Below are 15,256 nucleotides of genomic sequence, written 5' to 3' on the forward strand. Positions count from 1 at the left end.
TGTTGCATGAACCGTGTAACTGTATGTGCCTACACATTAGTGAATGATCTGGCGTCTCAGTGCATTCCTCTCCATTCAGATAAACTTCTTGATCATCTTTGAAACATCTGTATGTGTATGGAAGCGACCAGACCTCATGAAGAAAAGCACTACCTAAAGGTTCATAACGACCTATTGGTATATATTTCATACAATTTGAAAACTTATATAAAGCAAAAGGCAGCGTTATTAAACCGTGGATAAGGCACGTTGCCAAAAAACCCGCAATCCTCTGCTGATGATGTCACTGAGCATGTCATGAATGATGTAATATGTGACATCATCAGCAGTGGATTACGGGTAATAGTATCTCTAGTTTACTCCCCTATAGCTGTCTTTCTTTTAACATAAGTGTCTGTTTCCTTCCCTTATACTTACTGTTTTTGGTTCGCTTCCGGTTCGCGTACCGGCGAGCGAACTGGGAAGCGAACTAAGAGAAATAGAGGTTGGCACAGTTCCAAATATTGTACCAATTTTTTAATAACGGGGAGGTAGTTCTGAAAAGAACTTTTTTTTTAATTGTTTTTGTTGTTTTATATTTTTTTTATTATTTTTCGGAACATTTTTTTACTTTTTTTGAATTTTTCTGAACAGTTTTATATTTTTTTGGGTTTTTCTTGGAGGGGGCAATGAAAACGATTCATTGTAAAGGGCTCAACAGGAGCAACAAAACAAAAAAAGAAGTATTTATTATTTTGGGCGTTTCGTACAAACTTGCATATGATAGTCAATAGCTCTGTTGATCAGAGTGATGCTTCTTTCTCCGTAGCAAATGAATCCATCGCAATATACGCAGATGTGTTTTACTTCACCAAATCTCATTTGTATATTTGGCACCATCTCCCTGCCCTCTGGTCCCGTTACTTCCGGTACAACAGATCTTCTGGCCATAATAGGGAGATTATCTAGGTCGTTCCGAAACTGTGCAGCACTGTAGTTGTTAGGATGCCACCTAGTCATATGGCGATGCATTGTGTAGTTTCCGAAACTGTATTTTTTCTCGGTTCCTCTGGACAGTCTATCTTGACATATAAGGCAAGTTACGTATCTTGCATTTACTTTTTTCTGACCTTTGGGAATTTTAAAAAATTGCCAAATGAAGTTTTCTTTCCGGTGAGACGTCCTGGGCTGCTCAGGCAAAAACTGCCTCTCTTCGTGCTTGTCGTTCTGTTCCTCTTCTTCCTCTTCTTGTTGAATTATAACTTGAGCAGGTGGTCCACTCTTCCTTGGAGGTGGTGGAGGTGGTGGGGAAGCACCAGCTGAAGCTACTAAAGAAGCCATTGCTCAGTGATCACAAAGGGTCTTTCTCTCACAATGATGAAAGTCAGAGTGAGGAAAGAAGGAGGGATTTTCATCATTTGGGAAAAACAAGAGTTCTCAACCAATCAAAAGTGTTCATTTTAGATTATATGACCTAGTCTTACATCATTAGGAAACCAAAAGTGAAATGAACCAATGAAAAGTGTTATTACCAAGTCACATGACTTGCTGTGTTTACGTTAAGCGCTTTGCAGGGCCTCCCGGTTTGCTTCCAGAAACCTGCGCTTTGCGACTCGTTTCGCGTACCAGTTCGCTAACGTAGCACGTCATATGACGTATCACGCGACAACGTGAAACGTCATGCAGACGGGAGGCGTCACGATGTTGTTTTCTAACGCGGCACTTGCGGTAAAGAAACGTTTACCGGCTCGCGGTCTATTTCGCGGCATCAAGGTCAGCTAACGGGAAGCTTCCCGATTCGCGAAGCGGGAACGAAGAAAAAAAAATATTTTAAAAAAAAATTATTCATAAACATATAAAATATATTTTTGGATTTAAAGAAGAATACATTTTACAGCTACAGATATTAGCTGTTAAAAAACCAATGAAATTCACAGAAAAAACCATAGGTTATAGACCATATATAGTTAGGAATTAGCATTTACAAAACCTTGAAAATTCACTGAAAAAACCATAGGTTATAGACCATATATAGTTAGGAATTAGCATTTACAAAACCTTGAAAATTCACTGAAAAAACCATAGGTTATAGACCATATATCGTTAGGAATTAGCATTTAAAAAACCTTATTTTACTCACACAAAACCATTGAAATTCCATATATAGTTAGTTGCACTAACTATATATCGCGCACCCGCAATCCACTGCTGATGATGTCACATATTACATCATTCATGACATGGTCAGTGACATCACTGATGACATCACTGATGACATCTCAAATGACATCACTGATGACATCACTGATGACATCTCATTTGACATCAATGACCACATCACTGATGATATAATTCATGTGACAATACAATGCATCTCCTCACATTTTAATATAACCTCTGTTTCACCCAGTGTTAAATACAGAATATAATTTTTGAAACCATTGACACACCAATACTAGTTACTACATACGCACTCACTGATTCCTACGTCTACACACACCTTCACTCATTCACCCATACAATCATTCATACATACAATCATCTTTACAACACTATCATATGCACTCATACACCTATACAGACACTCACAGTCTGCCACTCATCCATGGAGTTACTCACACACCTAGTCAGTCCTGTAAAGAATCAATGACACTTCCATTTTCTTGTCTATACAGTTAAACAGAGAGCACCTTACATTTTCAAACATATACTAACACATACTTACCTTGTTATAAAATCATTGATACAAGTACACATTGATCTGCACAGAGTCACACACCTCCCAGCCAGCCACACACACACTACGTCTCCCATACAAATACTTGGACAATCAATCAGTAACCCATATAGTTAATCATATAGCTACTGATCAACACATGCAGCAGTTTACAGAACAACAGACATAATGATGCACAAATTAAGACACTTTAGTCACTAACCCATGCACTCAGTGAGACATATTTAATCACTCACTCATACATTCAGTCATGCACCTACTAAATCCTTTGTCCAGACACTTATACTTCCACTCATTCTTCAATATGTAAGACACATTTTAACTTTACAGAAACATACAGTCACTGGATGTTGTCATCAGTGATGTCATAACCTAACCTATGGTTTTTTCAGTGAATTTTCAAGGTTTTGTAAATGCTAATTCCTAACTATATATGGTCTATAACCTATGGTTTTTTCTGTGAATATATATATATATATATATATATAAATATATATATAGATAGTTAGAAAGATAGCCAGATAGACAGATCGATAGATAGATATTTATTTCAATGAAATCATTTCTTGATAAAACTGATTGTTTTTGGCTAGGAATTTCTGTATTGTAATATTTAGGAAAAAAGATTACTTGTCCTAACCAAAAGCAGCAAATCTGCCTATTACAATACTGTGAATTGATCGAGGGTATGCCTTAACCCCAAGGAGGTGAGCACTGTTTAATTGATGCCAATAAGTCCTCGTTAGTATAGTGGTCAGTATCCCCGCCTGTCACGCGGGAGACCGGGGTTCAATTCCCAGATGGGGAGGCGATTCCTTTTATTCACACAATTAAATAAAATGATGAACTTTCTAACATTGTAAAATATATCTGTCATTATCCTTGCCTATTCCGATTGAGAAAAAAGGTTGAATTCACTGATGAACAAAATGCTTACTGATGTGTTAACTGAAATTCATAATATGCTCTGAATATTTCAATATGCACAGGCGTACCATCAAAAACACTTTACATCTGCATTCTCTTGGAAAATTAGATGAAGCAGTGGTGAATCCTAGGCTGCTGTTCCACTCGATTGGCACAATTTACAAGTAGAATGACTGCTTTTAGTTAGTAGTGACCCCTGGTGGCTAATAGTTATAAGCTGCAAATGGTAAAGTGAGCTGATTATATAGATATATATATATATATATAAATATATATATTGATAGTTAGAAAGATAGCTAGATAGACACATCGATAGATAGATATTTATTTCAATGAAATAATTTCTTGATAATACTGATTGTTTTTGGCAAGGAATTTCTGTATTGAAATATTTAGGAAAAAAGATGACTTGTCCTAACCAAAAGCAGCAAATCTGCCTATTACAATACTGTGAATTGATCGAGGGTATGCCTTAACCCCAAGGAGGTGAGCACTGTTTAACTGATGCCCATAAGTCCTCGTTAGTATAGTGGTCAGTATCCCCGCCTGTCACGCGGGAGACCGGGGTTCAATTCCCAGACGGGGAGGCGATTCCTTTTATTCACACAATTAAATAAAATGATGAACTTTCTAACATTGTAAAATATATCTGTCATTATCCTTGCCTATTCCGATTGAGAAAAAAGGTTGAATTCACTGATGAACAAAATGCTTACTGATGTGTTAACTGAAATTCATAATATGCTCTGAATATTTCAATATGCACAGGCGTACCATCAAAAAAACTTTACATCTGCATTCTCTTGGAAAATGAGATGAAGCAGTGGTGAATCCTAGGCTGCTGTTCCACTCGATTGGCACAATTTACAAGTAGAATGACTGCTTTTGGTTAGTAGTGACCCCTGGTGGCTAATAGTTATAAGCTGCAAATGGTAAAGTGATCTGATTATATAGATATATATATATATAAATATATATATTGATAGTTAGAAAGATAGCCAGATAGACAGATCGATAGATAGATATTTATTTCAATGAAATAATTTCTTGATAAATCTGATTGTTTTTGGCTAGGAATTTCTGTATTGTAATATTTAGGAAAAAAGATTTCTTGTCCTAACGAAAAGCAGCAAATCTGCCTATTACAATACTGTGAATTGATCGAGGGTATGCCTTAACCCCAAGGAGGTGAGCACTGTTTAACTGATGCCAATAAGTCCTCGTTAGTATAGTGGTCAGTATCCCCTCCTGTCACGTGGGAGACCAGGGTTCAATTCCCCGACGGGGAGGCGATTCCTTTTATTCACACAATTAAATAAAATGATGTACTTTCTAACATTGTAAAATATATCTGTCATTATCCATGCCTATTCCGATTGAGAAAAAAGGTTGAATTCAGTGATGGCCAAAATGCTTACTGATGTGTTAACTGAAATTCAGAATATGCTCTGAATATTTCAATATGCACAGGCGTACCATCAAAAACACTTTACATCTGCATTCTCTTGGAAAATGAGATGAAGCAGTGGTGAATCCTAGGCTGCTGTTCCACTCGATTGGCACAATTTACAAGTAGAATGACTGCTTTTGGTTAGTAGTGACCCCTGGTGGCTAATAGTTATAAGCTGCAAATGGTAAAGTGAGCTGATTATATAGATATATATATATATATAAATATATATATTGATAGTTAGAAAGATAGCCAGATAGACAGATCGATAGATAGATATTTATTTCAATGAAATCATTTCTTGATAAAACTGATTGTTTTTGGCTAGGAATTTCTGTATTGTAATATTTAGGAAAAAAGATTACTTGTCCTAACCAAAAGCAGCAAATCTGCCTATTACAATACTGTGAATTGATCGATGGTATGCCTTAACCCCAAGGAGGTGAGCACTGTTTAACTATTGCCAATAAGTCCTCGTTAGTATAGTGGTTAGTATCCCCGCCTGTCACGCGGGAGACCGCGGTTCAATTCCCCGACGGGGAGGCGATTCCTTTTATTCACACAATTAAATAAAATGATGTACTTTTTAACATTGTAAAATATATCTGTCATTATCCTTGCCTATTCCGATTGAGAAAAAAGGTTGAATTCACCGATGGACAAAATGCTTACTGATGTGTTAACTGAAATTCATAATATGCTCTGAAAATTTCAATATGCACAGGCGTACCATCAAAAACACTTTACATCTGCATTCTCTTGGAAAATGTGATGAAGCAGTGGTGAATCCTAGGCTGCTGTTCCACTCGATTGGCACAATTTACAAGTAGAATGACTGCTTTTGGTTAGTAGTGACCCCTGGTGGCTAATAGTTATAAGCTGCAAATGGTAAAGTGAGCTGATTATATAGATATATATATATATATAAATATATATATTGATAGTTAGAAAGATAGCTAGATAGACAGATCGATAGATAGATATTTATTTCAATGAAATAATTTCTTGATAAAACTGATTGTTTTTGGCTAGGAATTTCTGTATTGTAATATTTAGGAAAAAAGATTACTTGTCCTAACCAAAAGCAGCAAATCTGCCTATTACAATACTGTGAATTGATCGATGGTATGCCTTAACCCCAAGGAGGTGAGCACTGTTTAACTGATACCAATAAGTCCTCGTTAGTATAGTGGTCAGTATCCCCGCCTGTCACGCGGGAGACCGGGGTTCAATTCCCAGATGGGGAGGCGATTCCTTTTATTCACACAATTAAATAAAATGATGAACTTTCTAACATTGTAAAATATATCTGTCATCATCCTTGCCTATTCCGATTGAGAAAAAAGGTTGAATTCACTGATGAACAAAATGCTTACTGATGTGTTAACTGAAATTCATAATATGCTCTGAATATTTCAATATGCACAGGCGTACCATCAAAAACACTTTACATCTGCATTCTCCTGGAAAATGAGATGAAGCAGTGGTGAATCCTAGGCTGCTGTTCCACTCGATTGGCACAATTTACAAGTAGAATGACTGCTTTTAGTTAATAGTGACCCCTGGTGGCTAATAGTTATAAGCTGCAAATGGTAAAGTGAGCTGATTATATAGATATATACATATATAAATATATATATTGATAGTTAGAAAGATAGCTAGATAGACACATCGATAGATAGATATTTATTTCAATGAAATAATTTCTTGATAATACTGATTGTTTTTGGCAAGGAATTTCTGTATTGAAATATTTAGGAAAAAAGATGACTTGTCCTAACCAAAAGCAGCAAATCTGCCTATTACAATACTGTGAATTGATCGAGGGTATGCCTTAACCCCAAGGAGGTGAGCACTGTTTAACTGATGCCAATAAGTCCTCGTTAGTATAGAGGTGAGTATCCCCGCCTGTCACGCGGGAGACCGGGGTTCAATTCCCCGACGGGGAGGCGATTCCTTTTATTCACACAATTAAATAAAATGATGAACTTTCTAACATTGTAAAATATATCTGTCATTATCCTTGCCTATTCCGATTGAGAAAAAAGGTTGAATTCACTGATGAACAAAATGCTTACTGATGTGTTAACTGAAATTCATAATATGCTCTGAATATTTCAATATGCACAGGCGTACCATCAAAAACACTTTACATCTGCATTCTCTTGGAAAATGAGATGAAGCAGTGGTGAATCCTAGGCTGTTGTTCCACTCGATTGGCACAATTTATAAGTAGAATGACTGCTTTTGGTTAGTAGTGACCCCTGGTGGCTAATAGTTATAAGCTGCAAATGGTAAAGTGAGCTGATTATATAGATATATATATATATAAATATATATATTGATAGTTAGAAAGATAGCCAGATAGACAGATCGATAGATAGATATTTATTTCAATGAAATCATTTCTTGATAAAACTGATTGTTTTTGGCTAGGAATTTCTGTATTGTAATATTTAGGAAAAAAGATTACTTGTCCTAACCAAAAGCAGCAAATCTGCCTATTACAATACTGTGAATTGATCGATGGTATGCCTTAACCCCAAGGAGGTGAGCACTGTTTAACTAATGCCAATAAGTCCTCGGTAGTATAGTGGTCAGTATCACCGCCTGTCACGCGGGAGACCGGGGTTCAATTCCCAGACGGGGAGGCGATTCCTTTTATTCACACAATTAAATAAAATGATGAACTTTCTAACATTGTAAAATATATCTGTCATTATCCTTGCCTATTCCGATTGAGAAAAAAGGTTGAATTCACTGATGAACAAAATGCTTACTGATGTGTTAACTGAAATTCATAATATGCTCTGAATATTTCAATATGCACAGGCGTACCATCAAAAACACTTTACATCTGCATTCTCTTGGAAAATGAGATGAAGCAGTGGTGAATCCTAGGCTGCTGTTCCACTCGATTTGCACAATTTACAAGTAGAATGACTGCTTTTGGTTAGTAGTGACCCCTGGTGGCTAATAGTTATAAGCTGCAAATGGTAAAGTGAGCTGATTATATAGATATATATATATATAAATATATATATTGATAGTTAGAAAGATAGCCAGATAGACAGATCGATAGATAGATATTTATTTCAATGAAATAATTTCTTGATAAAACTGATTGATTTTGGCTAGGAATTTCTGTATTGTAATATTTAGGAAAAAAGATTTCTTGTCCTAACGAAAAGCAGCAAATCTGCCTATTACAATACTGTGAATTGATCGAGGGTATGCCTTAACCCCAAGGAGGTGAGCACTGTTTAACTGATGCCAATAAGTCCTCGTTAGTATAGTGGTCAGTATCCCCTCCTGTCACGCGGGAGACCAGGGTTCAATTCCCCGATGGGGAGGCGATTCCTTTTATTCACACAATTAAATAAAATGATGTACTTTCTAACATTGTAAAATATATCTGTCATTATCCATGCCTATTCCGATTGAGAAAAAAGGTTGAATTCAGTGATGGCCAAAATGCTTACTGATGTGTTAACTGAAATTCAGAATATGCTCTGAATATTTCAATATGCACAGGCGTACCATCAAAAACACTTTACATCTGCATTCTCTTGGAAAATGAGATGAAGCAGTGGTGAATCCTAGGCTGCTGTTCCACTCGATTGGCACAATTTACAAGTAGAATGACTGCTTTTGGTTAGTAGTGACCCCTGGTGGCTAATAGTTATAAGCTGTAAATGGTAAAGTGAGCTGATTATATAGATATATATATATATATAAATATATATATTGATAGTTAGAAAGATAGCCAGATAGACAGATCGCTAGATAGATATTTATTTCAATGAAATCATTTCTTGATAAAACTGATTGTTTTTGGCTAGGAATTTCTGTATTGTAATATTTAGGAAAAAAGATTACTTTTCCTAACCAAAAGCAGCAAATCTGCCTATTACAATACTGTGAATTGATCGATGGTATGCCTTAACCCCAAGGAGGTGAGCACTGTTTAACTAATGCCAATAAGTCCTCGTTAGTATAGTGGTTAGTATCCCCGCCTGTCACGCGGGAGACCGCGGTTCAATTCCCTGACGGGGAGGCGATTCCTTTTATTCACACAATTAAATAAAATGATGTACTTTTTAACATTGTAAAATATATCTGTCATTATCCTTGCCTATTCCGATTGAGAAAAAAGGTTGAATTCACCGATGGACAAAATGCTTACTGATGTGTTAACTGAAATTCATAATATGCTCTGAATATTTCAATATGCACAGGCGTACCATCAAAAACACTTTACATCTGCATTCTCTTGGAAAATGAGATGAAGCAGTGGTGAATCCTAGGCTGCTGTTCCACTCGATTGGCACAATTTACAAGTAGAATGACTGCTTTTAGTTAGTAGTGACCCCTGGTGGCTAATAGTTATAAGCTGCAAATGGTAAAGTGAGCTGATTATATAGATATATATATATAAATATATATATTGATAGTTAGAAAGATAGCCAGACAGACAGATCGATAGATAGATATTTATTTCAATGAAATATTTCTTGATAAAACTGATTGTTTTTTGCTAGGAATTTCTGTATTGTAATATTTAGGAAAAAAGATTACTTGTCCTAACCAAAAGCAGCAAATCTGCCTATTACAATACTGTGAATTGATCGAGGGTATGCCTTAACCCCAAGGAGGTGAGCACTGTTTAACTGATGCCAATAAGTCCTCGTTAGTATAGTGGTCAGTATCCCCGCCTGTCACGCGGGAGACCGGGGTTCAATTCCCCGACGGGAAGGCGATTCGTTTTATTCACACAATTAAATAAAATGATGTACTTTCTAACATTGTAAAATATATCTGTCATTATCCTTGCCTATTCCGATAGAGAAAAAAGGTTGAATTCACTGATGGCCAAAATGCTTACTGATGTGTTAACTGAAATTCATAATATGCTCTGAATATTTCAATATGCACAGGCGTACCATCAAAAACACTTTACATCTGCATTCTCTTGGAAAATGAGATGAAGCAGTGGTGAATCCTAGGCTGCTGTTCCACTCGATTGGCACAATTTACAAGTAGAATGACTGCTTTTGGTTAGTAGTGACCCCTGGTGGCTAATAGTTATAAGCTGCAAATGGTAAAGTGAGCTGATTATATAGATATATATATATAAATATATATATTGATAGTTAGAAAGATAGCCAGATAGACAGATCGATAGATAGATATTTATTTCAATGAAATAATTTCTTGATAAAACTGATTGTTTTTGGCTAGGAATTTCTGTATTGTAATATTTAGGAAAAAAGATGACTTGTCCTAACCAAAAGCAGCAAATCTGCCTATTACAATACTGTGAATTGATCGAGGGTATGCCTTAACCCCAAGGAGGTGAGCACTCTTTAACTGATGCCAATAAGTCCTCATTAGTATAGTGGTCAGTATCCCTGCCTGTCACGCGGGAGACCGGGGTTCAATTCCCCGACGGGGAGGCGGTTCCTTTTATGCACACAATTAAATAAAATGATGTACTTTTTAACATTGTAAAATATATCTGTCATTATCCTTGCCTATTCAGATTGAGAAAAAAGGTTGAATTCACCGATGGACAAAATGCTTACTGATGTGTTAACTGAAATTCATAATATGCTCTGAATATTTCAATATGCACAGGCGTACCATCAAAAACACTTTACATCTGCATTCTCTTGGAAAATGAGATGAAGCAGTGGTGAATCCTAGGCTGCTGTTCCACTCGATTGGCACAATTTACAAGTAGAATGACTGCTTTTGGTTAGTAGTGACCCCTGGTGGCTAATAGTTATAAGCTGCAAATGGTAAAGTGAGCTGATTATATAGATATATATATATATAAATATATATATTGATAGTTAGAAAGATAGCTAGATAGACAGATCGATAGATAGATATTTATTTCAATGAAATAATTTCTTGATAATACTGATTGTTTTTGGCTAGGAATTTCTGTATTGAAATATTTAGGAAAAAAGATGACTTGTCCTAACCAAAAGCAGCACATCTGCCTATTACAATACTGTGAATTGATCGAGGGTATGCCTTAACCCCAAGGAGGTGAGCACTGTTTAACTAATGCCAATAAGTCCTCGTTAGTATAGTGGTCAGTATCCCCGCCTGTCACGCGGGAGACCGGGGTTCAATTCCCAGACGGGGAGGCGATTCCTTTTATTCACACAATTAAATAAAATGATGAACTTTCTAACATTGTAAAATATATCTGTCATTATCCTTGCCTATTCCGATTGAGAAAAAAGGTTGAATTCACTGATGAACAAAATGCTTACTGATGTGTTAACTGAAATTCATAATATGCTCTGAATATTTCAATATGCACAGGCGTACCATCAAAAACACTTTACATCTGCATTCTCTTGGAAAATGAGATGAAGCAGTGGTGAATCCTAGGCTGCTGTTCCACTCGATTTGCACAATTTACAAGTAGAATGACTGCTTTTGGTTAGTAGTGACCCCTGGTGGCTAATAGTTATAAGCTGCAAATGGTAAAGTGAGCTGATTATATAGATATATATATATAAATATATATATTGATAGTTAGAAAGATAGCCAGATAGACAGATCGATAGATAGATATTTATTTCAATGAAATAATTTCTTGATAAAACTGATTGATTTTGGCTAGGAATTTCTGTATTGTAATATTTAGGAAAAAAGATTACTTTTCCTAACCAAAAGCAGCAAATCTGCCTATTACAATACTGTGAATTGATCGATGGTATGCCTTAACCCCAAGGAGGTGAGCACTGTTTAACTAATGCCAAAAAGTCCTCGTTAGTATAGTGGTTAGTATTCCCGCCTGTCACGCGGGAGACCGCGGTTCAATTCCCCGACGGGGAGGCGATTCCTTTTATTCACACAATTAAATAAAATGATGTACTTTTTAACATTGTAAAATATATCTGTCATTATCCTTGCCTATTCCGATTGAGAAAAAAGGTTGAATTCACCGATGGACAAAATGCTTACTGATGTGTTAACTGAAATTCATAATATGCTCTGAATATTTCAATATGCACAGGCGTACCATCAAAAACACTTTACATCTGCATTCTCTTGGAAAATGAGATGAAGCAGTGGTGAATCCTAGGCTGCTGTTCCACTCGATTGGCACAATTTACAAGTAGAATGACTGCTTTTAGTTAGTAGTGACCCCTGGTGGCTAATAGTTATAAGCTGCAAATGGTAAAGTGAGCTGATTATATAGATATATATATATAAATATATATATTGATAGTTAGAAAGATAGCCAGACAGACAGATCGATAGATAGATATTTATTTCAATGAAATATTTCTTGATAAAACTGATTGTTTTTTGCTAGGAATTTCTGTATTGTAATATTTAGGAAAAAAGATTACTTGTCCTAACCAAAAGCAGCAAATCTGCCTATTACAATACTGTGAATTGATCGAGGGTATGCCTTAACCCCAAGGAGGTGAGCACTGTTTAACTGATGCCAATAAGTCCTCGTTAGTATAGTGGTCAGTATCCCTGCCTGTCACGCGGGAGACCGGGGTTCAATTCCCCGACGGGAAGGCGATTCGTTTTATTCACACAATTAAATAAAATGATGTACTTTCTAACATTGTAAAATATATCTGTCATTATCCTTGCCTATTCCGATAGAGAAAAAAGGTTGAATTCACTGATGGCCAAAATGCTTACTGATGTGTTAACTGAAATTCATAATATGCTCTGAATATTTCAATATGCACAGGCGTACCATCAAAAACACTTTACATCTGCATTCTCTTGGAAAATGAGATGAAGCAGTGGTGAATCCTAGGCTGCTGTTCCACTCGATTGGCACAATTTACAAGTAGAATGACTGCTTTTGGTTAGTAGTGACCCCTGGTGGCTAATAGTTATAAGCTGCAAATGGTAAAGTGAGCTGATTATATAGATATATATATATAAATATATATATTGATAGTTAGAAAGATAGCCAGATAGACCGATAGATAGATATTTATTTCAATGAAATAATTTCTTGATAAAACTGATTGTTTTTGGCTAGGAATTTCTGTATTGTAATATTTAGGAAAAAAGATGACTTGTCCTAACCAAAAGCAGCAAATCTGCCTATTACAATACTGTGAATTGATCGAGGGTATGCCTTAACCCCAAGGAGGTGAGCACTCTTTAACTGATGCCAATAAGTCCTCATTAGTATAGTGGTCAGTATCCCTGCCTGTCACGCGGGAGACCGGGGTTCAATTCCCCGACGGGGAGGCGGTTCCTTTTATGCACACAATTAAATAAAATGATGTACTTTTTAACATTGTAAAATATATCTGTCATTATCCTTGCCTATTCAGATTGAGAAAAAAGGTTGAATTCACCGATGGACAAAATGCTTACTGATGTGTTAACTGAAATTCATAATATGCTCTGAATATTTCAATATGCACAGGCGTACCATCAAAAACACTTTACATCTGCATTCTCTTGGAAAATGAGATGAAGCAGTGGTGAATCCTAGGCTGCTGTTCCACTCGATTGGCACAATTTACAAGTAGAATGACTGCTTTTGGTTAGTAGTGACCCCTGGTGGCTAATAGTTATAAGCTGCAAATGGTAAAGTGAGCTGATTATATAGATATATATATATATATAAATATATATATTGATAGTTAGAAAGATAGCTAGATAGACAGATCGATAGATAGATATTTATTTCAATGGAATAATTTCTTGATAATACTGATTGTTTTTGGCTAGGAATTTCTGTATTGAAATATTTAGGAAAAAAGATGACTTGTCCTAACCAAAAGCAGCACATCTGCCTATTACAATACTGTGAATTGATCGAGGGTATGCCTTAACCCCAAGGAGGTGAGCACTGTTTAACTGATGCCAATAAGTCCTCGTTAGTATAGTGGTAAGTATCCCCGCCTGTCACGCGGGAGACCGGGGTTCAATTCCCAGATGGGGAGGTGATTCCTTTTATTCACACAATTAAATAAAATGATGAACTTTCTAACATTGTAAAATATATCTGTCATCATCCTTGCCTGTTCCGATTGAGAAAAAAGGTTGAATTCACTGATGAACAAAATGCTTACTGATGTGTTAACTGAAATTCATAATATGCTCTGAATATTTCAATATGCACAGGCGTACCATCAAAAACACTTTACATCTGCATTCTCTTGGAAAATGAGATGAAGCAGTGGTGAATCCTAGGCTGCTGTTCCACTCGATTGGCACAATTTACAAGTAGAATGACTGCTTTTAGTTAGTAGTGACCCCTGGTGGCTAATAGTTATAAGCTGCAAATGGTAAAGTTAGCTGATTATATAGATATATATATATATATATAAATATATATATTGATAGTTAGAAAGATAGCTAGATAGACACATCGATAGATAGATATTTATTTCAATGAAATCATTTCTTGATAATACTGATTGTTTTTGGCAAGGAATTTCTGTATTGAAATATTTAGGAAAAAAGATGACTTGTCCTAACCAAAAGCAGCAAATCTGCCTATTACAATACTGTGAATTGATCGAGGGTATGCCTTAACCCCAAGGAGGTGAGCACTGTTTAACTGATGCCAGTAAGTCCTCGTTAGTATAGTGGTGAGTATCCCCGCCTGTCACGCGGGAGACCGGGGTTCAATTCCCCGACGGGGAGGCGATTCCTTTTATTCACACAATTAAATAAAATGATGAACTTTCTAACATTGTAAAATATATCTGTCATTATCCTTGCCTATTCCGATTGAGAAAAAAGGTTGAATTCACTGATGAACAAAATGCTTACTGATGTGTTAACTGAAATTCATAATATGCTCTGAATATTTCAATATGCACAGGCGTACCATCAAAAACACTTTACATCTGCATTCTCTTGGAAAATGAGATGAAGCAGTGGTGAATCCTAGGCTGCTGTTCCACTCGATTGGCACAATTTACAAGTAGAATGACTGCTTTTGGTTAGTAGTGACCCCTGGTGGCTAATAGTTATAAGCTGCAAATGGTAAAGTGAGCTGATTAAATAGATATATATATATATATAAATATATATATTGATAGTTAGAAAGATAGCCAGATAGACAGATCGATAGATATTTATTTCAATGAAATAATTTCTTGATAAAACTGATTGTTTTTGGCTAGGAATTTCTGTATTGT

General features: G+C 36.0%; 3 non-coding genes across 3 annotated transcripts; all 3 read left to right on the forward strand.

The window, feature by feature from the left end:
- The first annotated feature begins 6,970 nt into the window (after positions 1–6,970).
- On the forward strand, positions 6,971–7,042 carry TRNAD-GUC (transfer RNA aspartic acid (anticodon GUC)). Its single transcript has one exon. It is a non-coding gene; the product is annotated as a tRNA-Asp (tRNA).
- A 2,735-nt stretch (positions 7,043–9,777) lies between these two features.
- On the forward strand, positions 9,778–9,849 carry TRNAD-GUC (transfer RNA aspartic acid (anticodon GUC)). The gene has a single exon. It is a non-coding gene; the product is annotated as a tRNA-Asp (tRNA).
- A 4,835-nt stretch (positions 9,850–14,684) lies between these two features.
- On the forward strand, positions 14,685–14,756 carry TRNAD-GUC (transfer RNA aspartic acid (anticodon GUC)). The gene has a single exon. It is a non-coding gene; the product is annotated as a tRNA-Asp (tRNA).
- The last annotated feature ends 500 nt before the right edge of the window (positions 14,757–15,256 follow it).

Source organism: Lissotriton helveticus, chromosome 1_2, assembly GCF_964261635.1.
Source record: "Lissotriton helveticus chromosome 1_2, aLisHel1.1, whole genome shotgun sequence".
Classification (NCBI taxonomy): Eukaryota; Metazoa; Chordata; class Amphibia; order Caudata; family Salamandridae; genus Lissotriton; species Lissotriton helveticus.